Source organism: Chinchilla lanigera, unplaced genomic scaffold (assembly GCF_000276665.1).
Source record: "Chinchilla lanigera isolate Chin_1 unplaced genomic scaffold, ChiLan1.0 scaffold00008, whole genome shotgun sequence".
NCBI classification, from domain to species: Eukaryota; Metazoa; Chordata; class Mammalia; order Rodentia; family Chinchillidae; genus Chinchilla; species Chinchilla lanigera.
Window position 1 is genome coordinate 1,301,420 of NW_004955409.1, and position 27,452 is coordinate 1,328,871.

The 27,452-nt window shown below is 45.6% G+C and overlaps 1 protein-coding gene across 2 annotated transcripts in view; it reads right to left on the reverse strand.

Annotated features, from left to right (window-relative positions):
* Unc13c (unc-13 homolog C (C. elegans)) overlaps positions 1–23,717 on the reverse strand; it is a 435,225-nt gene extending 411,508 nt beyond the window's left edge. For both annotated transcript variants that reach the window (XM_013510339.1, XM_005376625.2), the window contains exon 1: positions 23,229–23,717. The gene's annotated coding sequence lies outside the window, so the exon portion shown is untranslated. The remainder of the gene's footprint in view (positions 1–23,228) is intronic.
* Between the last annotated feature and the right edge of the window lie 3,735 nt (positions 23,718–27,452).

Below are 27,452 nucleotides of genomic sequence, written 5' to 3' on the forward strand. Positions count from 1 at the left end.
ACACTGTAATATCTCACCGACTCCCTACGATATTTTCCATCATTCTAAATTATCTCACAAGCTGATTTCCAACTCATTTTCTCATTCTCCCAAGAGGGTGATTTGTTTAACCTCTCCCCTAAGGCTGTGTTCCCAGAATGCACTGGCTTATTCTTTCATTTTTGCTCTATCCTGGTTTTTCACCTACCTGGAAATCTTCCACCAAATCTGTCCTTAATTCAAAAGACAAATCAAGACTCAGCTTTTCCAGAAAAGTTTTGTTGACCACTCAGGGATCTTCTCTTCTTCTTGTAGTCATTATAGTATGAACCACAATTCTTAGACCTTCATTTTCTAAGAGTTTACTGATTTTTTTCCATTTCCTAGTGTATATTGTATGCCTGGCACTGCCTTCACTATTCCGTGTAGATTACTACAGCAATGATGACAGTTATCCCAGATGTGCAGAATGTTAACTCCATTTTGCAGATGAACGACAAAGACCCTGACTCCCAAGCTCCACACAGCTGCAAAGAGAAGCAGCCAGAACTGTGATCCAATTTTCCTGGCATCTTCATCCTTTCTGGTAAACACCATGTATATTGCTATGCCGAGGAGGACCAAACGTAGAGAATATAAGGCGTGAATGAAAGTTGTGATGAATGTTCAAATTAGAAAGACCTGTTATAGTAAAAGGCACATTGCCATGGACCGCCCCCCCCCAAATACATTCAGCCCGTCCTTCTTGCCACTTTCTGAAGCAGTTCTGAAATTCCTCTTTCCTGAGGATCTCAGGTTGCACTGGCTAATCTATGACCTTAAAAGTATTCCACAAGTTTTCAGAGACAAGAAATCCTGAGTGACTCAGCCAGTGGCAGAACTAGGATTTAAAGTGTTCAGCACACTATTTCGTCCTTGCTGAAGGCCAGGCAGGCCACGGGAACCCAGCTTTGCTTCAACACCCACCATTCCTGACACCACAGAAGGGGAGGCGACCTTGGCCTGGTCCACAGCAGGCCCTGCACCACAGCATCAACCTGTGTATTCCTCATGTCCTCACCTGACAAAGGGGACAACAAGAGCATCAAATCCCCTGGGTTGCTTTAAGGATTAGATAAAAATCAGAGCAATACCTGGAGCAGAAGCACAGAATGGGTCAGTTACTGTGATCGTTATCATGAACAAGAAGGTTTTCACCCCAGGAGACCTTGTTCTACTCCAAGACTCACACAGTGACACAGCGTCTTGCTTGTGTTTATTTATATTATCGTCAATTTTCTTATATTTTCCCAGGTCTAGTAAGAATCACACTAATTTTGAAAGTTTGTGACAAAGATAAAAGCCATGGGCTTATACATGAGGGAAAATTATCGCTTTTAAAATACGATGTACTGAAGGAGTAGGTAAACTCACAACCATGAGTTGTTTCTACTTTATTGATTCTAAGACATGTTTCTGAAACTGGTATTGGGACTCTGAAGTCTCCATTTTCCTCCCATATGAACCCGGAGTGTGATGGTGTCTATGGCGGGGTCGTGAGCTATGTCACACAATGTGGAAATGAGAGGGGACACACCTATCACATTTCTTGGTGGGGAAATCATTTGGCTCCATTAATACCCATTTCTCCCTTTATCTCTCCCTCTTTCACGCCACATAGTATTATTTATATGGAATGCACTAAGACATGAGACAGAGTGTCTTGAATACTTGGCAAGCTGTATCTCAGACCCCAGTTAAGCAGAGCCTCCCTTCTCATGTCTCCCTGATGATCCACACAGAAGCCAAGCTGCTCCTTGACTTGGTTGATTGTCATAGCCACCTGCTCGGAGGCGCATGCAGTCTTCTGCGGTACAGTACTGCACTGGATGTGTCACGGCAGAGAACACAAGGTAATACAATCCCTCATTTTTCCATCTGTTTGTTCTAATGGAATGTATCAGGGTACCTGATATTTCACAGCTGTTTTACTACTTTTCATTGAGGAAAAAGCAATGAGAAAGATATCTAAACAACTATTGAACTCTCCGTAACCTGCCCAGCCATAAGTGGAACTTGATTGAAATGTTAATAGAGTAAAAGGGGAGAGGAGTTACCTTGTTAATACAAATCTATTTACCTACTAGATGTAGGAATTACCATACATTAAAAAAGAGAAAGTTTCAAATTTAAAAGATTTTACTATAACAAGAATTTCCTATGAATTTAAATATTTAGGCAAAACCTGTCTTATACTAGAATTATACTCGGTGTACCTAGAATAGGAAATGAAGAATATTGCTGGTAAATCAGGCTTTTGATTAGACGTCCACAGGTCTAACTAATGAAGTGTAAAGAGCTAAGCACTTTGGGTTCCTCAACAAAATTCTGCTCACAAAGTATTCTTCATAGAATACTACAGGCTCATCTTGCTAAGTCTGATTACTTTTGATCTGTCCATAAATTTGCTCTGAGACAAGAGCCCAGCCTTAAAAGCAGCACTCTGGTTTATAATTAGTGACAACTTCGGACTGAATTCTAATTGTGGTGCCCTTGGTGACGAACAAGATGCTGACTGATGAATTCTTTCCATGTTAAAACCTCAGGAGGTGGCATCTAAGACTGATCTCACTTAGATTTGGCTGAAATTAGCTATGGATTTATGCTGGGTTATGGTATACCACTGAGTTATACTAATATCACCACTGGCACTTCATGCGACATAGTTTTCAAAATATGTCCATGAGTATGCCCTTGACTATGCTCTTAATAATTGGAATCTTGTATTATCCTCAGGAGATCATGGTTTGAAGAAGTTGCTTGCCTTGGCTGAGGTCAGAGTTACCACATGACTGAGCTCTTCCACTCTGAAGCAAGAGAATGAAAAACATGAACACACGGGAACCTGACATAAGTACAGGAAGTAATGTAAAGCATGTTAACAGTACAAGACTCATAACAGGTAAAAAGTGGAAGCAACTCAAATACCATCAAGCAATAAATGGATAACAAAATTTGGTATATGAAGATTATTCATCAATAAAAAGATTATTCATCAATAAAAAGATTATTCATCAATAAAAAGCAATGAAATACTGATGCATGCTATAACATGCATGACATTAAAAATAGTATGCTAAAAATTAGTATGCTAGGTAAAAAAACCCACAATATACCATCTATGTGTGATCCAGGTTATATGAAATATCCAGAACAGGCCTATCCATAGAAACAAAAAATAAATTAGAAGTTCCCAAGCCTGGCAGTAAAGGAAGAATGCATACTCCATTTTAGCATAAAGCTACTGTATTGCCCTCAGTGGTGACCAGTTTATTCACATACTAACATGCCAAGTCATAAGGTAGTAGCTATGTTAAACAGTCAAGGAGAGAGGGGATATTAGTCCAAGAAGATCGTGATTTGAAGTTAGTTGAGTTAGCTATGGTCACAGAGTTAAAGTCCACCTGTCCTAACTCCCCAAAACACATTTTTTAAATGACCAAAGCTGTTCCTTATCTTCTGATATCTTTATTACATTTTAGAAAGTCTTTGGCTCCTTCACTGGGACTCTATTTGGGAGTCATACTCCATTTTAGCTTATGTCTTTTTCTTTAGGATTATTCCCCCAAACAACTTGTCATTCTTTGAAATCAGAAATATATAAAAGTCATCTAATGTTTCTGTCAATATATCATGCACTCATCACATATAAAAATGATAGAACATATGTTCTTCTCATGGGAAAAAACAATCCATTAGAAAGAGAATGAATACTAGGGCTTGATATAAGCCTCGGTAATTTTCAAAAGATTAACATTTATATAATATTTATTGTTGAACATAATGAAAGAAAATTAAAAATCAGTAGCAATAAGACATCCAGAAACAGCCCCTCCTCCTGCAATATTTTGAAGTTAAAACATTCTTCTAAATAACACATGAGTTAACAAAAATCATAAAAGAAAATAGAAATACTTTGGTAATCTAAAACTATATAATAAAATCGACAGGAAACAGATAAAGCAATGCTTAAAAGTCAATTTACAGCATTAAATAATTTAAAAAGTTTCATCTAACTTATACTTTAGAAGCTAGCAAAAGAAGAGCAAATTAAATGAAGAAGAATAAGTATAACCAAGAAAATAACAAAACTAAGAAACTATAAAAGTTGATAAATCTCAAGGTATAAACTATCAATCAATAAGATAATAAAGTGCACAAATTCCTTGAGACCTATAAAATGAAAAGACAGGAAGAATTTCTCTAGCTAGATCTAGTTCTAGATTCTATGTATTGAGAGAATGGATGAATATATGGATATATACCTAAATGAGTACATGACATGAACACACACACACACACTTTCCCATGGAGAAATCTCCAAGCAAAGTGTTTCACTAGAAAATTCTAGCAAATATTCAAGAAAACAGTAATTTTATATGAGCTTTCAGAAAACAGAGGAACACTATCCAATTTGCTTCTTTGACCATAAATCCATGATTTCAAAACATGGCAAACATACTATAAGAGAGGAAAAAATCAGATTAACAACCCTCAGGAAAATAAATGAAAAATCTTTAATGTTAGCAAATAAAATCTAGAAGTGTATAAAAGAGGTTGATACATCCTGATCGACAATGGTTTATTTTAGGATTGAAAGACTGAATTAAATTTTGAAAATCAATCCTATAATTTAACATGTAAAACAGAAGAAAGAGAAAATAACATATAATTATCCTTATACATGTAAAAAACACTGGCATCTGAAAAAATTAACACCTATTCACTCCATAAAAGCACTCTTGTTAGGAAGAAAACATCCTCACTTTGATAGAATAAAAGTCTATAAATTTATAACTAAGATTTATGGCTAAGATTATAATTAATGGTCTAATATTTTAATGCCTTTCTCCAGATAGGTAGCTAGTATATTTGACATTTAATTGGAAGATTTATATAGTTCAATAAGTGAAGACAATGGAAAAAAGTCATAAGCATTGGAAAGGAAAAAATACCTTTTTCCACAATTGACATGATTGCTTATGAAAAAAATCACAAGGAATTTTCAAACTATTAGAGCTAAAAAGTAAATTTAGCAAGTTCCCAGGAGACAAGCATAACATTGATAGGACAATTATGTTTCTCATGCAGGCAGGAAAAACCTCAAACACATTTTTTTTAAAAAAAACCTATAGTAGTATAAAAAATATTAAAATTCTTAGAAATAAATTTACCAAAATCTGTGTAAGACCTCTACCCTGAAAATTATAAAATATTGCTATAAGAATTTAAAGATAAACTAAATGCATGAGTTGGAAATTTCAACTGAAGTATTATGTTGATTCTACATTAATTAATCTATGAATTTAATGTGATTCCAATCAAAACAGCAGCATCTTTGTTTTCCAGGATTTGAAAGAATTTAAATAGTTAAAACATTCTACAAGTAGTTAAAACATTCTATGTAAGTGTCAAGTTTGACATATTTACACTATTTGATTTCAAAATTTACCAATAGTTTCAGTAACTGTGATAATGATTTCTAAATGGAGAAAACCAGCTCACTGGGATAAAAATAAACATGTGAACATATGATCATTTTACTTTTGTCACGATGCAAATATCCAATTAGGTAGAAGAATACATTCAACAAATGATCCTCCAACAATTTGATAAGCATAAGGGAAAATAGCATACACTGCATAAAAATTACTCTTGACCTGGAGTAAAACTGGAAAGCTTCTAGTAGAAAAGTGTCATCATCCTATGGTATAGAAAAATGTCATTACAAATAAGCACTAAATGAAAAAGAGAAGGCTTGGAATTCATCAAAATCTAAGATGTCTTCTCAATTTTCAAATTTGTTTTGAGGGTGAGCCACAGTGTCCTCTAATTTCTCAGGGTCGCTGGTTAAGAGAGCCAGCACTCTCCTGGGACAGAGCCGGGGTCCCACGTGTCCCCAGGGTCCCGCCCTCTCTTTGCCCCAGCTGTCTCCTAGAGTCTCCACCTCTTGGTCTTCAACACCCCTTGCCCCGCCCCGCACGTCTCCTCCCATTCCCAGGCCGGCCCTGGTCCAAGTCCTCATCGCGGCGCACATGGACTACAACCTTCTTTCAAAAAAATTGAAATCCACAGAAACACATTTTATGTGGGCTCCAAGGTATTCTAGAAACTGCCACACACGTTTAGAAAGCACGAACTCGTGGCATCCTGACCAGAGACTCTTCCACTTGATCCTGAGACGCTTCCTCGCTGCCTTCTCACCTGGCTGACCACGCATAACTGCAGATGTGTCTTTGTTCTGTCGTCAAACTGAGAATTTTAAATTTGAACGAGTGCTCGGCTGCACGGCAGCGGAGTGCAGCTTGACTGTGTGCGTGGTGCTCCCGTCCTGCCTCCCCGGGACTGGGGTCCTGAGCAGCTCTGCCCCATGCGCACAGCACCCCGTTCCCTAGTAGAGCCAGCCGCTCGCACGTCCAAGCGCCCAAGCATGGCTGCGGCACTCACAACGAAAATTGAAACTAGCTTCACTAAGCAGAGCTGCAATTTCATCCTTTTCTGTATCCCATGGCCCTTTGAAAGTAAATAAAAAGAAGTTATTTCAAAATGCTCAACAGCACATCTCTTCAATTTTTCAGCAAAGACAGCACATTCTATATACTGGTGGGTGAAGCATCCGGTTCACTTCTTTAAAAATTTCTGATACTTTTATTACAGAATACTAAATTATGCATGTTTAAAACGGAAAGTTGCATAGTGTCAGTCCAGATTTTACTTCAAAGAGTGTCTGGGAATAAATAATCACAACAAATGGGCTTTATCACTTGATCTACACCAAGGATAGGTACGTTTAATTGAAATAAGAAAATACAAATTAGAAAGTAATATAACATTTTTTCATCTATAATAACCACAGAGGTAAAAATACTCAGTGTCTACAGACCCAAAGCCCCGTCTCACAAAGGGCCGTACCCTCTCTCCCGCCCCCTAAGACCACATCTAGGTCAAGATGTGTGGTTTTCTGGTGCCGGAGTCCCAGGCCCTTTCCTGAGGCTATAAGGCAAAGCCCAGGAGAAGCTGTGAGCATCATTCTCACCGAGGGCCACAATCTACTAATTTTCTGAAACCCCACGTTAAAATAAAATAGAATATCCTCAGAACAGAAAGAAGAATTTGGAGGAGATATTCCCAGGAATGTACTCATTCCGAGACCCCTGGGTTAAAATAAGAGTCGCAGCAACCATACTACTTGCATCCCAGCCTCCATGAGAGTCAATGGGAAGGCGGCATGTGCCACACAATATCAGGGTCCCCTTCAAGCCTAAGCTGCTCTCGGTTTAGTTGTCTGAGGCATCACCAAACTGATTTCCATGGTTTCTGTTCTGTGAGAAACCCAAAGGGTAGATAAGAACCAAGTGGGAGGTAGAAAGAAAAGGTTCGAAGGAGAAGGGGCACGGGGGGGGAGAGAGGAGGGGAGGGAACAGGGATTAAAAAAAGAGTGGAAGGAAAACAATAGAAACAAAGCTTTATAAATGGAGAATCAAAGAAGGATTAAAGGGAATGGAGGAAAATGGAAAAAAGAATTAAGATATATTACGTATAGGGACAAATTCCCAAGAAGAATGTGATCATTATGTATGTCAAAAATGTCCCTCAAATTAACTTTTTCAAAATCAAATAATAATTGCAAGTTTGTCATTCTTCCACCTTCCAAGAGTGCTGTGCCGGTTGCTGAACCGGGAGAATGGTCCATGGTGTAGGGTCATCCGCCAGGTCTGCGGCAGAATGCGCTCAAGCATCAGGGGCGTGGCGCTCCCCCACACCCGGTGACTAGTGCGTGTGGGGTTCAGACGCCAGCTCCTCCTGCTTTGACACGGGGACCATCAAGCTTTAGAGGCTTGGCGGAGACTCCAGTGCGTGGCGGTTAGACTTTCCCTACAGGACCCAAAAGCAGCTCTGTGCTTACATCTCTCTTTACAGTCTGCTCCCCAGGAAACCCGACCTAGGCAGCTTGGTGTCAGAGGAGCACCGAGTGGTGACTCCAAACCAGGCGTTTCATCTGTACGAGGACCGAGTCACCGCGGAGGGCGTGGGCCCTGCCGTTGTCCCCATGCTCTCTGGCACTGGGGAGGCTTAGGGAAGCGCTGATTGCAGTGTTGAAACAAAGCTGCCGGCCTCCTGATGAGGTGGAAAGGACAGTGACGGACTGATGGATCGTGAACTTAAGGTGGATGTGAGGACAGCAGACTTCCACATCACCATACACAGAAGTGCTCACCTGCGGTTTCAAACACAGACAAACCTGAGCACCAGGCCCAGGAACTAACGCGGCTCTCTACACAGTGTAACTCTCAACTCAGGCAGGCCACGACACCAAGGCTGAGGCCACCATCGGGAAAAATGGGGCTGGGAGTCATGGAACGGGCCGTCTGGCTGGCTGACGTGCAACTTTTGAGTCCTTTGAGACACAGCGGTGGCTTTCTCCTCCATCTCAGGGGCTAACATTCCGCCCTTGTTTGGCGATGTAGAGGTCTCTTGCTTCCAAGGAAGTTGTTCAGTCACCATCAAGACCATGCCCTGCGCCTGGGACAGGAGGGTGAAGCCCAGAATGATGGAACTGATGAATCACAGGGCCTGGGAAGGGAGGAAAGAGGTTCTACTTTGAAGCTGTGGGATCTCGCTGACGTGTACCTGAAGCAGAAACTGGGAGAGCACTTACAGACCAGATTCTGTTGGTGCTGGATCAGTCCAGAAATGTACACGTTTAAGCAGAGGAACGTGTATTCCTCTGTCTACAGACACTGTCTAATTTAGAGAGGCAGAAGGAAAACTGGATGGATGGTCAGGAGGCCTCGGACAGCCTCCCTAACTACTCACCAGGCCGGTCCTGTGCTACTGCTCCCATACCCACCCTGCCAGCCAACACGCTCAGGCGGAGCCCTGCCCCACAGCCATGCCCTCCGAGGTGTGATCGGCCTCTTGGTGGTCATGGGGGACGCTGGACACCTAGTGCCTCATTTTCCTTTGGATGCACACAATTCCAGACAGGAGTTTGCCTTTCCCTCTCAGGTACTTTCATTTGAGACCATGGTATCCTCTTAACGGTCACAGTGGTGCAGCACTGGGCCCATGATGGTGGGCTCCACTGGTCCTAGGGCACCAAAGCCCCAAATGCCAGTGATTAAAATATGGTGCTTGAAGGTACATCGTCTTATAAATGATATCCTGGTAGCTGTGGGCCCAATTCAGAGCCAGTGCGTCCTCTGAAGCTGTGGCTGTCACACGCCCAGGAGGTAGGGTAAGGGTGGGATGACCCTGCCCATTGCCCCTCTGTGTCCCACTGGGAGCGTTCACACTTCCCATGCTCATGAATTTGTTTTGGGGGTAGAAGGCCCAGATCCCAGAGGGAAACTGTTCCCATCACCAGAAGACACAGTGAGGACACCGAGCACTCTTAAGACGCAGTTGCCACCCAGGCACCTTAGACGTATGGGAGCAGAAATGAACTCTGGCCCTCAGGAGGATGTGGGACTGAAACCACGCAGACAGCCTGGGTTGAAACCCCTCACAGCCCTCCCCCAGCATGAGGGTCAACAGACAAGAATGGGGCAAGATGACCAAAGCCCCAGACCCTTTGAGGATCATCACCTGGGCCTCTCCATCGGGTAAGTGGAGGTGCTGCCTGTCCTTGTGGTGAGGGGCGGGAGTATCTAGCATTGTGGGTGCTGTGAGTTCTGGCCTTGAGATCCGCTGAAATTGCAAGGGCTCTAGCTTATTTCAATAGCCTTCTTCTTTTAAGTTTCTCTAGGAAAGTAAACCAGCCAGGACCTCGGCAAGGCCTGTTTCAGGTGGTATGAGCTTCACACACTGGGCAAGTGGGTTTGCGAGGCACAGGGTGGGTGGGTGGAAGGCAGGGCGCTGTGTCTTTGGAACTGAGGTGCCCACTCCTCCAAGTCAGTCTCTAAAAATGGCTTTGCATGCAGGGAATCTTGGCTCCTGGACTGGCATGGAAATAAACCACAGTTTTCCATTCTCACTTCTGAATCTGCCCTAGTTTACAGCTTCAAGTCACGTGACTCTGGGGCTACAGAATATGTTTACTTTCCTAGCACATCCTAAGCAGAGAGATGGCTAAGGCATAAATAACAACAATACCAGTGGTTGCCACGTAGTATCTGCTTGCTGTGAGCCAGGTGTATCCTAAACTCTTAGACTATATACCATGTAACCAGGACAGCGATCCTCTGCACAATGTCCTGTACATGTTCTTGGAGAGAACCTTTCCCAGCACAAGCCTAAAAGTGACCAGTATGCACATCTGAAAACAGGTTATGAAACTACCAAACCTTAAATTTATTTGTTGCATTATACAGGTAATCTGAGAAATATAAAAAGTACATATTTATGTCAGGGAAATAATTTTAATTTAAATGTCCTACTTATCCATTTTATGATACCTATTGGACATACATATGCTAAGTATTTTGCCCAAAAGGCTTTGTGTTGAGATATTGTACAAAATGAAAGAAATCACAACCAATGAATCCTTATTGTAAATTACTTTTCTAAAGCAGATTCTCCATCTTCTGGCTGTCTCACCTGTGGAACACCCACCGAAGTGTCTGATGGGGTTTTCACCTCGCCAGTCTGCAACTTGGGGCTAAGAGCAGAGACACAAGGTGTGTGAAATAAATATTGTTGCTAGGCTTGAAACTCCCTTTGAGCACCTCTCTTTTGTCCTTGCTAATGATTCTCTTTGCCTTGAGTGCTGGATTTGTGACCTACTGCAGCTCTTAGGGAAGAGTCTGGTGACTTATTAATAACAGATGGAGCCTAAATTATTACTTTTCTGAGATACTGGGAAGTCTTTGAGAGGAGCAAAACCTCAGCATGTACAGGAGGAAAAGCATTTTGTTTTTCCACTCAGGAGAACATCATGGCCCTGAATCTTACCAATAAGCAATAAATGAATAAATAAAAATTTTAAAAATTGCTATACCTAACATACCTAGTTTATTTCCTATAGGCAAACTTGGATCATCTAGACTATGAAATGTAAAGAATAAAGAAATTTTATAATTTCTGGAAAGAAGCATGAGGTAGGAAAGACACAAGCATATAGTATGAAAGTAAAGTCTGAAATCGGAAAGAAAAATCAAAATAGTTTTAATCTTACCCTATAACACTTAGGTGTGACTCTCATATGACAAATATGAATATACCAATTGAAGCTTGAGTTGCATCACCAAATTCCTCTGCGGGCAGGGCAAGACCGAGGCTTAGCTCCTGCTCTGCCTTCGATCCTCCTCATTTGTGCCAGGTTCAGGGAAGCTGCCCAATTCCCTGTGTAATTCCCCTTCATACATGACCCCCAGGTTCTAGATGATCCAGGGGAAGTGAGCTGCATGTCTAGAATAACTTAAAGAGTTCCAGATAAGAGAATGCGACACAGGAGAGAGTCTTTTTTATAGGAAAATGATTCACGGAGAACTGGGATGAGGTGACAGACCCTCCTGTTGGGTAGCCTGATGCCTTTCCATGAGCTGGCTGGGCCTCAGCGTGGGCCCCTGAGCAGCCCCAGCCTCACCTCCTGCCCGGGGATGAGTGGAGGTGCCGCAGACGTGAACACACAGAACCCCAGTGCCCTCCTCCCAGGTCCTCTGATTCTCCTGCTGTGACAGTGCAAGGAACCATCCCCCGATCTCTAGCCACAGGCCTGTGGGTGCCCCTATAGCCCCTGGTTGCCCCGGGGGAGTGCCCCTAAGGAAGGGCCATGTCGTGGTTTCAAAAACAGTCCAGTTCTGCATCAGGAGAAGCATTTCCAGACTGTAAAACATGGTAAATGGATGTGCAACTACTGACTCAGGAGCATGTTCAACACAGTGTCCCAGAAAACAAAACCCAGTTCTCTAGGGAACTGAACCTTGATATGAAGTTGCAGATGTTTGGAAACCCAGGGTGCCTCCCCCGGGGTTGTTTTTGGCTGTGTTCGTGTCCAACAGTTTAAAAAAAAAAAAAAGGAGCAGGTTTTACCTGGCACAACCAGCAAAACATGAACGTCTAACATTTTCTGAGGAGGAAATCTATAAACACAACGGCAAACAGGCAAAGCCCAGGGAATGACAGCTTTCATTTCAAGCCACTGCCTGCTGTGGAATCTTTAGGAACTGTTTGGACTAATATTGTTTTTTTCTGTTTTTATCTTGAATTTCTCACCAGGCTATTGTCTCCAGCAGAAACCAAGATTACCTAGATTTTTAATAGTAAGTAAGCAATGCTCAATAAGCAGACACAGCTGACAGTTCTCCGAGACTGTAATTGAGGCTGCACAACCTTGTCTTCACTGACAAATGCAGCCGGCCACAGTGTTCAGACAGGGATATCTGCTAGCAACGTGGAGGGGAGGCGCTTAACAGATTCCAAATACTGCGCAGCAGGCCAGCCCCGCAGCTCAGCTCACCCGTAATGTTTCAGAGCCCATACATGGTGTCCCTGTCCCCTCTCCCCACGAGGCCGTGAGCCCTCACTGGAGACTCATCCTCCGTACCCTGCGCCTGTGCGGCGTCAAGCAGCAAAGGCCACCAGTGCTGTGACGAGGATCGCGTCAGTGACGCAAGGGGAGTGTAACTCGCTACAAACCTGCCTTTAACCCAGAAGCTTCTTCAACCAGCACACTCGCAGCACGTACTACTTACATTCCTGCTGGGGATTTGTACGTGTGCGTGACACATTTTAATTCTTTTTCATACCCCTCCCTCCCTTGCTCCCTTTCCAATTTGAGGACCATCTATCTATCTCTCTGTTTCCTATTACCTATCTTTTATTTGGCTCTTTCTTTATACTTTGGATTTCTCAGATAAGAGAAACCACGTAATATTTAAGCTTGTGTGTCTGACACATTTCTCTTAACATTATGGTCTCAAGTTGCATCCATTTTCCTACAAATGACTCAAGTTTGTCCTTCTTGCTGGTAGTGTACTACTCCGTTGTGTACAAATACCACATTTTCTTTATCTGTTCACTAGTTGATGGGCTTTCAGGCTGCTTCCAAAAGTTAGTTATTATGAGCTGTGCTGCTATAAACAAAGCTCTACATGTATCACTGTGATATGATGTCTCCAACTCATTTGGAAAGATATCTCCAAGGAGACTAGCTGGGTCAGGTGGGATTTATAGTTTAATTTTCTGAGGAAGGTACACACTAATTTCCGTAGTGGTTGTACTAGTTCGCATTCCCACCAACAATGTGGACAGGTTCCTTTTTCCTTGCACCCTCATCAGGATTTGTTATTATTTGATTTCCTGACGATGGACAATGGTCATTCTTTTTGGAGTAAGATGGAATTTCAGCGTTGTTTTAATTTGCATTACTTTAATAGCCAGTGATGTTGAATGCTTTTTCATAGCAAGTTGTACTTGTTCTGAGAAAAGGCTGTTGTTTCAGTTGTTCGTTTTTTGATTGGGTCTTTTATTTTGGAGGATCTAATTCCTTGATCTCAAAAGCTTTTAAACACACTAGTGGTATGGAGAAATCAACTCCTTATTCATTCATCTAACAAATATTTATTAGACTCTGCAGTGCCTTGTGGGCTGGCTAGGATAGGGGAACACGTGGTGAGCAAAATAAGAAAGCTGCCTTTTGTAAGTTCAGCTCAAATAAAGAATTATTTAAGGAAGCAAATTCAATAAGTAATACTATTCTGCCATCTACAAGTCATTCTTTGATGCCTACTCCATGAAATTCAGACCAACCAACGGCCCCACTCCTCACATGCATTCTCTTTGCTTTTTTTTGCTTTTCATTTCCTCCTCATTAGATGGCTATTGAAACATGGTTCATGCTTCCGTCCCCAACCAATAGAAGAGCTTTGGAAAGTGGGTCTCCTTTTCATTAATCTTCACATCTGCACTAGTCGTGGTCCCATTCCCAGAGAAAAATATCCACCACCTATAACTTAAAGGAGGAGGAGAGGCTTATTTGGCTCAGTCTTTGAGGGTTCAGTCCATGGCATGCCAGCTCCAAGGCAGAAGCCGCACGGTAGATGTGTGTGGAGGAGGCCAGCTGCTCACCCTTGTAGCCAGGAAAAGCATAGGCAGAAGGAGCCGGGGGCGAGGATTCAGGTTGGACCCTCTGACCACTTCTACTCAGGCCCTGCCTCCTGACAGCATAGTCAGCCACGATCCCATCCATGGATTAATCCCCGTGATCCAATCACCTTCCAAACACCCACCTGTGAACACGTGAGACTTCGGGGACATTTTAGATCTAACATTCACAACATTGCTCCTGCTTGTCCCATCAAAGTGCCCCAAATCCTCTTCAATGGCAACAAAAATGGCCTCCTGTGAACCCCACTGACAGCAACTTTATTTCCTTTGCTCCACAAGCCCTTCCTGTCCAGAATATTCTCTCTGACTAAGGAGAAGTGACGGCTAACCTTTTAGATCATTCAGTGTGGCACTTAGGCTGTAGGCTCACCACTGAAATAGGCCATTCCCCCTCTTACTTAAGCCATCAAGAAAAGTTCATCCAAGTATTATCAGACATAGTAAACTGCTGTCTCATAGCCTATTAGTTCTGTTTAAATCACTGAGGGCATTTTCCACCCGTACCCAATATATGGAAGCATCCTACCAGCTTCCCTGTGAGGGGGCACCTGCTTGAACCTGCAGTCAAGGAGCTCATTATCTAGTGACCAGCAGAGGGGAAGGCAGGATGCAAAGCAGACCGGAACAGTGCTGGAAAACCAGGCCTACAAGCCTCTCCTCAGAGAGCTGCACAGGAACGTCTCCTAGACGCCTCTGGTCTCAAGGAAACTTACGGTCTCCGGCTAATGCTGCCCTTGGCTCTGGGATTAATCAGACTCCAAACATTGCATAAATAGTCCAATGAAGGCAGGAGCAGCAGCTCAAGGGGCCAGAGTTGCACGTCCCAGCTGGAAAGGTGCAGGCGTGGCCCTCTGACAGCCCGCAGTACAGTGGGTCTGGACATGTAAACACAGTCATCTCCGTGCGCTGGGACCCTGCAGCGTATTTGTGGTCACGTCTCCCAGTCTGGCCTTCTCCTTCCACCCCACCTTCCTCCACTGCCTACCGCCGAGCGCTCGGGACCCACAAGTGGACGTCAGCAGCGACCTCCACCGCGTGTGATTAGGACAGAGCTGCTACTGCCGGGACGTGAAAAATCAGCTGTCCCTCAGCTCTGTTTCTTTTCAGTAGAACACTGGCTTTAAACTGCGTCTCTGTCAAAAGTGATGAATTTTGCATAAGAACTATCTCTTCCCTGCATTGTTAAGGGTGTGCTCAAACCCAGGTGTGTGATGTGAGGACAGACTGCCTCCCTGAGCACTGATAATCAATCCATACAGGAGTTCACTTACTTTCTGAGGGATCATTTTGACTACCTCCCTAACCAAATGAGATAGAATTGAAATTACCCATTCGGGCCTTAACATCAGCACTGTGTGAAGAATCCCTGCTCATCCAAAATATCTTCCTGCCAATGTCAAATCAGAATGTGTTCAACCAAAGACCAGCTATGCTAACAGCAACGGAGCATTTTATAAAATAGAAAGCACTAAGGCACTAATTCTGGAGGATTTTCCACGCCACTCAAATGAACACATAATATTATTATACAACACTACAAACAAAAGAGGTCAAGTTTTAATTTAACTGTAGCATCCTCGCCCATAAATATTTATTACTTTTAATTTTTAGCTGAAGCTGCTGCCACAAATTAGTTAATAGTTCCCTAGTGTTTGAACTCCTGAGAAATGCGAGTGCACCAAGTCCCTCTGTCAGATTTCAGGTTGTCGTTATCACTAATTTTCACTGACATATAGTAACGACTTTCTCTGCATTGATTTTTGGTTCATTTTCAGCTGGTGTTAAGCAGTGCAATAAATCATCTGTCCTTGAGGAATTTTAGATAACTGAACTAAGAGATTTAGTTCACAATGAAAAGCGAGACAATAGTATATGTAGATTAACCAAGAAGCAAGTGACAAACAAGACAGCCAGAAACTGCAATTCAACAAGGACTGTCTTGCTACCCTGTAACTTTCACAGACACATCTAGTGATTTTATAATTCTAACCAAGTTTGGAATTTGCATCACGTCTCGTGGACTTTTCAAATGTCTGCATTCTAAGAAATGTCTTCTCATTCTGGTAAGAAGATGCTTTCTATGCAGAAAACAATAACCAGCAAAGAATGCCTGCAAGTAGGCCTCAATTCCAGGCAACTGGAGCAACTCCAAGAGAAATTCTCCAAGGCTTCAGGTGCCAGTGTCCTAAGAGGAAGGCACTGCAAAGTGGAGACAGTCACAGGGAAAGTTGACGGAGCTGCCGTCAGGTTCTCTCGCAGTGGATTCTAGGGCTGCCCGAGCCTGTCCCTCCCTATTCATATTCTCCCCCTCCGAGCTCAGAGGACGCAAGGCCCATTGCGCTCAACTCCTCACCTGTCACCATTTGAGAAATTTGTCTCCACCATGCAATATCACAGGTGAATGTGCCTCCTAGGGTGTCTTCCAGACACTGGACCAAGGCACTCGGGAGGCCCTGGGTTTCTTTCTAGAACTGTGGCTACTGATGACTCCACTTGGAGCCAGATGCAATCGACCAGGAGCCGCCGTGCTGGACAGTGCTACAGGGCACTTGCCTGTGCTGCAGGGAGAGTGAGGCTGCAGTCCAGATAATCAGCGGCGGCCCTTGGGAAGACTAGATCAGAGGAAATGAGCAAGGTTATGGGGTAGGGAATCAAGGGCAGAAACACTGCTACTGGAAAAGCCAGAGGAAAAATGTGTTCGTCTCAGAACCCTGATCAAGCAGAGCGAGGGAAACCCCGCAGAACAGGCCTGGACTCCCACTGCGGGAGGGTTCTGGCTGGACAGCCCTTAGTCTCCACTGCCCTCTCCCTGGGGCCACACTCTTGCTGTGTCCGGCTGCTGACCACTGGCTGAACAGACACTCACCACAGCCACTGGGCATCTCCAAAGTCGGGAGCTCTTTACCAGGAGAATAAATCAGGGCTGCTGGTCAGACTCTAATCTCTCTTCCTATTCCCAGGAGCATTTCATACTGATAGACTCATGATGAACCCACATGTGCTGTTCTAGCTCAAATCATTACGATTTGCTGCTGTAATACTATAGAAAGCACACATAAGCTTTATTGGGATTTTGGGGCACTTGATTTCATCAAAATTAGGCTGTTTGAAGCTACTGCAATTTGTCCTAAATGTGGTTTCTGAGGTCCTTACTATCCTGGGGCCCAGTAAAGATTTGAGATTTTCTTCTGACTTGGGCGTTTTTCTTTTTTCTTCTTGTCCTACTCTATATACCAGACTCTCTCCCTTAGAAGTCTTTTCCTCTAATAACCGATAAAATTACAGAAAGCAAATTAAATATAAAATCTAACACTTACTGAGCAACCATCTTCTATACACAGATAATGAGTAATATGAACTTAACCATAATGAATGAATGTTAGCATTCACTGAACATTCACACTGTATTATTATTTCATTATTTCATTAAATCCCCATGAAACGTCTGTGAAGCAGTGGTCTTTATAGTGTCGTTATTTAATTCTGGTTGAGAATTAAGAGGTAGAAAATTTACAGAACTGGCTACAGTGTTCATAGATGCTGTACTTAATAGCTAGGACTATTTTTTTTAAAGTGACACTCTGCAATAAATGTTTAAACTGAAGGTTAAATTCCACAGAAGGAATTTCCTGAGAAAGCGCGTGATGCATTCGTAAACAAACCGGGCAAACACTTAGTGCTGTGGAACTGTGGGACATGTCAGTACCTGGAACGTGCACAGGGCATGTGTAGCTGGAGCAGAGACCGGGTGAAAGGCCGGAGGAAATAGCAACGGGAAAGGCAGTCTGGAACCCAGTGTTAAAGACGCCTTTGACCACACCGAGGAGTGAGGCTTCCCGTGGCGGCTCCTGAGCAGGAAGCCACGTGCATGGTGAGGTGTTTTAGGACGTGAGTCTGACAGCAGCACACACAACTGAGGCCCAGAGGAGAGGTCTGGCACAGGGAGAAACTTTGGAAGAATACAGCGGTACCCTAAGGGCCCCACCTGGGGGGCGGCAGCAGGAAAAGAAAGGCAGGCACGGCTGAGGACCGCGTGCAAATGAGAAACCAGGGTTGGTAGTGGCTTCGTGGGGATCCTGTGGAGCTTCTGCCGGGAGGGGGGGCCTTGAGAGTGGAGCCTGAGAGGAGAAGGGACCGGGAAGAGGCGCTGCTCAGGAGACTGGTGGGCGGGACCCCTTCCGAGGTGACAGGGCCACTGAGGGGCGTGCAGGTCACCAGGACAGAGAGCAGACGGAGGCAGGAATCTCATGAGGCTAAAGAGGGAGACGGCGGTTACAGCGTGGCCGTTGTGGTTTATTGTGTTTATTTCTTAAGCACGATATTTCTTATGCTTATTATTTTTTAAACTGCATCTTTCCACTACGCTCCAGGAACAGTGACACCTTGCTAGGTAACGGGGCAAAATCTTCTTTTCCTATAGGCTACTTTCTAAGAAGTAATGAGTTACATTTTTATTTTATATGTAAAACTGCCTATATGGTTTGCCTCCTGCCAATTAATAGCCTATGATGAAAGGAAGCACTCAATGCCCTTAGGCTCTGGAGCTTTGCTGGTGAAGTTTGCCTCTGGCACCCTGCAGCCCTGCACCTTGTCTCTGTAGCCTCTTCTAGCAAGTGTGCCCCGCAGGGAGGGGGCCACCGGGAGGGGAGAGGAGACGGCTGCAAGGCTAGCTGAGCGGGTGTGTGGGTTTCTTTCTACAGGCACTGCGCCGCGAGTGACCGTAAAAAGTGGGCGTCTAGGTGCACTAACACCAGCCGGTTGTTACCGGCGTCTGTGAGAGCAGCAGCGAATACTTTCTGACACAGACACAGCCTTTAGGTGCTGCGTCCGTGGAGTCAGCCCACTGTATGTCAAAAGCGTCTTAAAGACCCGCCCGAAAACACTGAACTGAACACGTGCTGACTTCGCATCATCACCCACCAACCCCTCTTGTGTGGCTGCCACTTGCAGAGCATTTCCATCACAGTGTGAGTTACTGGAGACCCGGAGGAGACTGAATGCATGTGGAAGGATGACCACAGGTTATATGAAAACTCTACACCAATTTATACAGTTTTCATATCTGTGAGGGACCCTGGAGCCCAGCCCCCTTGGATACAGAGGTTTGCACACGGCTAAGTGGAATATCACGAGGCCAATACTTTTGCCGAGCTGTCAGAAGGAAAAGAGGTTGAGAAAATTTCCACTCAGCTCTGTGAGCACAATCCACATTCTTCAGCTCACCAGGCAGGCAAGTGCTCTGCACACAGGCCCGGGCTCTCAGACACAGCCAGACCCAAGCAACCCCACAACTACATTTCAAATGGGGTCCACCACGGGCTCTGTGGAGTGCAGGCTTTATAGGATCACCAAGTCGAGACCTGGAAGCAGTCCTCACAACCTGGGCAGGAAAACCCAGGCTTTCAAAGGAAAATTGTGGCCCAGGTTTACCCAGCCAGTGGGTACTGGGCCAGGATTTACACATTTTGGTATTTTCTACGAGGCAGGAAACGCACTGGCCTCTTGCGGAACGTGAGCATCAGTTCTCCAGGTTTATCACACTTGCAACTTGCACCTAAGACTCCTCACAGATAAACAGCAGATTTTCAAGTGCAGCCACTTAACGATGATGTGATTCAGAACACATCTACCCTTCCTCCTGCTGCTCCGGGACTCTGTCCTGCTGGCACGGCCGCCAGGACCACTGCAAGTCAACAGTGAGAAGAGCCAGCCCTGCCCAGTGAGCCCACAACTGCCCCTTCTCCCTTTCTTTGCTTTTCCGTCTCTCATGCTTCTCTCTGTCTCTGTCTGTCTGTCTGTCTCTCTCCTTCTGCCCCACCCTTTCCCCCCTTCTCATTATACAAGCTTGGAAAAGCTACTTCTGCAGTATGTTATTTTCAGTTATGAAACACATGAAGCAAAATATTTTCCTGCAAAACACTTTTTCTCTATCAAAAAGACATATTGCACCCAGACTCGCAAGCACCAGATTGCCGGAAAGTGAAGCATGCTCACCCCAGCACAGGACGGGAGGCCATCCCGACCCACTGCTGGGAGGAGGAGTGGCAGCAGGTGCCACTGCAGCCGTCTTGTGAAGACAAGAAAATATCTGAAAGGGAAACCTGACTTCCACGGCTGCCTTTTAAAAATGCCTTGCAAACCCTGCCTGTAGTTTATAATCCTGAGTTTGTCTTGTTATCCAGCATTTATTTCTACAAAATATTTTTTAATTCTTTGTGTAGGAGGAGCAATATAAAACTGTCTCTTATATGAAGACTATAATTACTGCTGAACGCTCAGACTGAAGTACACAGCATAAGTAGCACCTATGGGAGACAGGAGCAGGCATGCCTCTTGGCTCACGACTGTCACCATGAGAAGGACAATGATTCTGTGTCGTTCTGCTGCCTGTCCTCCGGGGTTTGGCCGCAGCGGTGGAATCCTTGCTCCCGTCTCCCTAACTATGTCTTGACAGACTGCAGAGCAGTGGACGCTGCGTGGCACCCATGACCTCTGTGGAGATCACACAGCCGGAAGCTCTGTCTCCTGTGTGCCCAAAAGTCAAGACACAGACCCAGAGGACCATCAGTAAATTCTTTTCTTTTTAAACTGGAAAGGAACTGGAGCCTTGCAATTCAAGCATGGCCAACGTAAGATCCGGAAATGCTTTGTAAAAACAACAGCAGCAGAGATACGCAAATTTAATTCTTTTAATTTGCACTTGCTGCTTTGGTGATACTATTCTAAATGCCCATTACCAAGTATGCTGATATCAGGTATGACCTGTAGAACAGCCAGAGGTAGTTTTCCAGCCGTAAAAGTGTATTTGGGAAATGAATTTGGCATGCATTTAAAATTCCTAAAATTTGTGGATGAAAAGCAAGAATGCTTTCTCAGCTAGTAAGGCAATTCCAGTATCTTCACAACTTCTGAAGTCCTAGCCTAGGAAAGGGGCGGGATGGAGACGGTACAGCAGAAGCTGGTGATGTTGACCTCTCGGTCAGGGCAGGTGACGTGGGCCTCAAGAGCCTGCGCACACCTTTGCTGAGGAGCCAACAGAAGTGGAAGTGCAGGAAAAGACTTTATCACCCCAAGAGTGACTCAGTGTTCAAAGACAGAGGTTTGTCTCAAGTGGGCAAAGACAACTAAGCGTGTCTCCCTGGACCCTGCCACCACCCCCACGCACCTACTCAGTGTCATTGTCATTGTGAAGAGTCACTGCACTCTTGTCCGCCCCCAGTGGGCTCCTAAGCACCACATTCTTCTTTGCTAGATATTTAAGGACCAGAAGCCATCAGAGGAGTTATAGGGTCTGGGGAGGCACACACCTATCTCCCTAGGACAGCACATGAGGTGAGTTCTCTGGGATTGCCTAATAAGCTCACCTCGAATCTCACCTAGGCACAGGTGCAGCGAGGCAAATGGTGCCGACATGGACAGAAGATTCCGAAGTGCTCTGACAGAAGTCTAACAACAGATAACTGAACGCACTGTATCTGGATCTACTACCCACCCTCAAAATTGTGGATCTATTACCCACAATTCTACTGAAATGACTTTTACAACAAAATTCCATTGCAGTTTGAAAAGACAACTTTCGAAGTTTGAAAAGGCAACTCTCATTTGTAAATGAAAGTTTCAAATACTCTTTGAGATTATCTTACATCACTGTATTAGTTTCAAAAATAAGCACTGAAAGGATTCTGTGAAAGGATTGTTGCGTTCTCACTGTGGTGTTTTGCCTCTGCCGGTATCATAACCTCCCCCATAGGAGTTGTCAACACAGAAAAATACATCTGCCCCTTCTACTCCTGAATGGAAATTAACACTTCCTCCATCTTCTGTCATTTGTCGGGTCTCAAGAACTGCTGGTGGCCATGCACCATGTTTTGATACTATTAGTAATATATGGAATTTTGAAGCAACTGATTGCATCATTTTGTTGTAGACCCAAGTCAGTGCTCCCGCTCCCTACCACTTGGCAAGATGAGGCTTTCAATTTAGAAGATTAGGCAGACACAAATCACAAGGTTAGCAGCTTGCTTTACACTACATCAGGGCCACATCCCATGTACCCCTGTCACATCTGGCCTTTGACACTGTGAGAAAGTAGAACCAACAGAAACAAAAAATCAGGGCCCCAGAGCTTTAATGTTAGATCTCTGTGCAATGCAACACTAAAAATTTGTAAAATATTTTGCATGTACGAAACAGAATGAACTTTCTTATTCTGTTGTTTCTCCGCTCTAGTAAAACTCATTTAACTGAAATGCATGTACCTACAATTTTTTGCCAGTTTTACCCACTTTATGAAAAAAGATTGAAGAGCAAAGGACGGCAAGATTTTTTTTTAAAAAAAGCATTACAGTTCTTATAAATTCCAAAATGATATAAATGCATAGCCTTCACTTTTTAATGAAACGCAGAGTATTTTTAAAACTCGTGTTTCTGTGCGTCACCCACCCCTCGGGTTTTCCTCTCTGGAAGCCTGGGAAGGAAAACTGAGTTTAAGCTTTGTCATCTCAGCCCGGGTGCTAAAGGCAGCTGAGATTACTATTGTCGCTGCTCCGCCGTCCTCTTTATTATAAAATACGAGGGTGCTGATGATGTAATTGCAGAAGTCGGGGCTCCGGCCGCCTCCGTCGGCACACACAGCAGTTGCACACCAGGACCCAGGGCAGCAGTCATCTCTGGAAAGTAAACCTGCAGGCTCCATTCTTGGACTAGAAAGGCTGGACAGGCAGAGCGAGGCTGGCGGGCTCCAGACTGGATGCTAAGCCTGAAAGCATTTGGCGACAGGATGCCGGCCGTGACATCTTGGCTTTAACCCTTCCCTGGAAGCCCTCAACTTTTCTTCTCTGTTTGCCTCTAATTTTTCCCTCCAAAGCTCAAGGGATCAGGGAACACCCAGCCTGTACCCAGCCCTGCGTGGCCCTCTGCAGATATCCCCCTGAAAGTTGCCGGAAACTAACGCAAGCATCTTTCAGCCTGCGTTTAAAATGAAACAATGCCTGGGAAAGCAGGATCTCAATGGAGCCCCACACCTCAGAAATTCAGAGCAGCTCTTACAAACGCACACTGGGAGAGCCCCGCGGCTGGGGAGCGAAGTGCAGAGGAAAAGAATCGAGACAGACAGACACAAATCACAGGCAGATGAGGCATGGCAGTCGGGGCGGACTTACCTGAGGGACTCTCCTTTGCCGAAAGCCTTGCACAGGCGGGGTCGTCCTCCTTCCAGGGTGTCTGCGCTCTCCTTTCAGGAACGCCGCTCGCCGGCAATTGTGTCTCCGGCTTCCTTCCTTTATTCAGCCACAGGCAGCAGGGGCAGGACACAGGCTGCTGCCCGACGCCCTCTGATCCGCAGCCGCCCGCTCCTGTCTCGTCCCCCTGCTCCCCCGGGGGCCACCAGGGCGACCTCACAACTTAGCTGCTGGCACCCAGCTGCCTCTGGCGCCTCGTCCCCTTGCCAAATTCCTCAGGCGGCTCACCGCTCGTCGCCTGCTCTAAGAAAGCAAAATGGGCTCTTTCCCGGCGGCCAGCAGCCGGCGCATCGCAGCCGAGGTGAGGCGCGGCCGGAGCGGCTGGAACTTCAGCCAGGCTGCGAATGCAGCACAGACGCCCGGGCTCCCTCTGCCGCGCGCGGGTGGCCACAGCCCGCACCCCAGGCGCTCTGTGGCCCTGCCAGGTGTGGCCGTCACCACCGCACTGACAGCCCCGGCGTGGGCGCGGCAGCTGCCTCCCTGTCACTGGAGGGTGACCTGGGAGACCGTCAGAAGGCCCATTCTGCTAGCGGCATTGTAGAATAGCAGGGACAATCACTAAATCGGCCGCGGTTGAGTGATTACTGCTTTAAATGGAGTTGGCTGTGGTGGGATCTCGGAAAGCACCCCTGCACAGCGCAGGCCCCGCCGGGTCCCCGGAGGCAGCGGCCAGGACCCTCTGGGTGGGGAGGGGAGAGCACACAGGTCTCACGCCCGCAGCAGCGCCGCTTTCCCTGGTTGTGGAGGGCCCTTTGAAGGTGATTGCTCAGTGTTTCAAATTAAAAACACACACGCATATCAAAGTAGGAAACGGTAAGCAGGGACACACAGGCTTTTCTTTCTTGGGCGCGAGGTCTTCTCTGAGGTTTGCATTTTAAGGCTGCAGCTACCGTCTGAGCGGGCTGCTTGCTCCCTTAGTTTACTGAGTGGAGGAGGTGGGGGAGTCGCGGCCCCCGCTTCCGATCAGTGAAGCATTCTCAACCCTCTGAGCCTCCTGTTGGACAAATATAAAGAGTACTGAGTCTTAAAACAGAGCCTGAAAGAAGCTCAAGTCCTAGAATAATTTGCAGGCTTTAAGCTGCATCTGGTCTCCTGGCTTGGTTCTTTTATTTTCTTTGCTTTGTAGAAAATAGGAGGGTGTTTCCAAGCCTGAGAAGCAGGCAGCTAGTAGCTGAGATTAAACAGGATAAGCAGGGTGCAATCAGACTTGCCCCGAATTGCTCAGCGCACGTGAGTGAGTGTGTTCAGGTCGCCGTTGGAACTCACTGCTTTCCCACGGACATGTAACCCTCCGCAGCTGCCAGCAACATGAACAGCTACGCTCGAGAGCATTTTGGGGGCAGAAATTGTATCAAAACATACTATGTGTGTAAAACCTACCCTACATGACAGCCAATAAATAACTTCCTCCATGACTTAAAGGAAATTATCCCCGAATGTGACAAAATACACGTGCCAGGTTCTGGCGGCCGAGCCCTCCCGAGGCCGCTGCTGCAGTCTAAGGTCCTGCGCCGGGCCCACAGCACCCCGGCACTGCGCTCCCTGCCCCCGGGCCCACAGCACCCCGGCACTGCGCTCCCTGCCCCCGGGCCCACAGCACCCCGGCACTGCGCTCCCTGCCCCCGCCTCGGCACTGCCTGAGAGCTCAAGGATGGAGCTCTGGAAATCTAGCCGGATCTCCGTGAACATAACAGGGCAGTGCTTGGCTTTCTGCATAGGAGAATTCAGAGGAGACAAGGTGTTGTTTTGAAGAACGCCCTTCAGTACGTAAAGGAGGGGCATAAGGTAAACACACAGGCACAGTCTTCTCTTCTTGGAGGTGCAAAACTGCACCAGAGGTTTAAGCTATCCTCAGCCGAGAGGCCTCAGTGCCCAGCTCCGGGCAATGCATACATATCCTCAGCAGACGGGACATATGCCCTTGGGTAAATGTTTAACCTACAGGAGGGAGTAGGAGTAAGCGTGTCCTGACCACCAGTGGCCTGTGTGTGTGTGTAGTCTAAGGGAAAGAGACACAAAGCTTTCTCTATCTCCAATGCTTTCATAAAGGAAAACACACAGGAAGGGGAGATGACCAGAGAGGCCCCTGCTCCATGGGTGCTCCCAGGGGACCCACGGCTCAGCGCTAAGCAGCAGGACTCTGCTCAGATGTTTCAAAGTGGGAATTGTTTACATCCTGAAAGTGACAGGAATCATGGGTCTGAGTTATGCTGGACGCTAATAAAATATGCCACCTCTGGACAGTGGCAGAGCTTTCCGACCGCACTGACCTGAGGACACGAGATCCCTGCAGAACCTCCCTGGCTCTTGCTGGGGGGTTTTCACCAGCTGAGTTCCTGGTGAGGATGCTGCACTGTCACAGTGCTGTGAGAAGGACAGCAAGAGAGAACCCTACACGCTGAACCACATGCATTCCGTGTCTGCAAGGAGCTTTCAAACCAGCACTCAGATTGGTAACATTAAACGGCACGCAATAGGAAAGAGTAATTTCCACTTACACACTTGCCCCAAATCTCCTCAAAGATTGATGTGAGAATAAGGTCATGTCTCCTCCAGATCCTTCAGCGGTAAAGTCAGGAAGAATCAAACCTCCAGGCACCATTCACCTCCTCTAACCTGAGACAGACCTGAGCCTCAGCATTTGTCTTCTTTGTAGGTATGTGTGTGTATGGGACGGGGGTCATTGGTCATTTTTTATGAGTTGTAAAACTTGACCAAACCAAAAAGATAAGGCAGTTCTGGTAGAATTCTGTTACTTCCTGTGTAGCTGGATTTAAGTAGCAGAGGAAATCTTGGAAAAGTATAATGTGCATTGAATCATATTTTCAGCTTTCCAGAAGTCCTTAGCTGCTAACTAACTACTATTAATTAAAACTAATCACAAGGCTCATTATTTAAAACAAAACAAAAATAAAAACAAGCATAAATCTATGTCCAGTCATTGCCTTTCTGTATCTATGGACATGAATTCACCAAATGGATTAACTGTCAAGATCATTGTGGACAAACTATATTATGATTAAAGCAGCACACTGGTGTTTCTAGCTCTATAAGTGAATAACATGCAGGGAACAAATATTTGGGAATAAACAGTCTGATGCAGCTTGGAGAGATCTGCTTAATAAAGGTTGTGCAACTGCAATCTAGACATTGGCATTAAGATTCTTCCTGAAATTAAAGCTTTCCATTGAATTGTAGGTCACTTAAAGATTGTGCCTTTGGCCAGAACTGAGCGCATAACTGCAGCCCGAGGTCGTGCAAGGGCTGCATCCTCCTCTTTGCCCATGTGGGCTTGGTTTGCTCACTCTGCTGGAAGCCAGCAGCCAGGTTCTGGGGACAGGCAGCCTGGAGCAAGCAAGCCCATTGGGAGAGGAACTAAGGCTCCTGTCACAGCAATATGGAAACTGAGACCTTGGCCCCAGGGCCATGCGCATGTGCCACTTAGAAGCTTCCCCGGTGAACACCTGAGGTCCTCACTGTCTGCAGACTCTGTGGAGGTGCCCAGGGGCTGCTCAAGGCACCCCAAGGCAGGAGCACCCCGCTGAGCCCAGGACATGACCAGCAGGAGCTGGAAGATGATGAATGTGCATTGCTTAAGGAAAATGGACCTCTAAAACTTCCAAAAGAATTAAATTGGATGCTATTTCACTCTGGGGCTTCAAGGCACCTGTGTATTAAGAGGTCAAGTCCTAGGCCTCACAAGTTTGGTCACCAGATGAGGACGCTGGGCTTCCTTCTTTCTTGTTTTGGCCTCCCGTGTCTGCAGTCTTGGTTCTGTGAATCTCCATTGCGGTGCCAGCTCCTCATCGAGTGTGTTAACTGCTCATTTTCTCATCTGCCTGCTGTTCCTGGCTAGGCCAGGTTCATTCGTCCAAAGGCCAGGCTCATCAGAGGCAGTTGGACTTGAGCAGTGTTGTGCTTAGGAAAGCAGGATTAATGATGCTGGGAGCAGGACCGAAAGGGCTCTGTTCTCTTTGTTGGTCTGGCGGCGGCACCCTTAGTTCTCACCAGCTGCCTGCAACGTGTGTGGACAAAGGTTTTACTCCATATTCTCATGGTGGTGAGTCAGTCACAGTGGTACCTAAAGTTCAGCAGCCTCAAAGTGTCCTTACATTATTTCCTTTCTTGATACTCTAAAATGTGTAA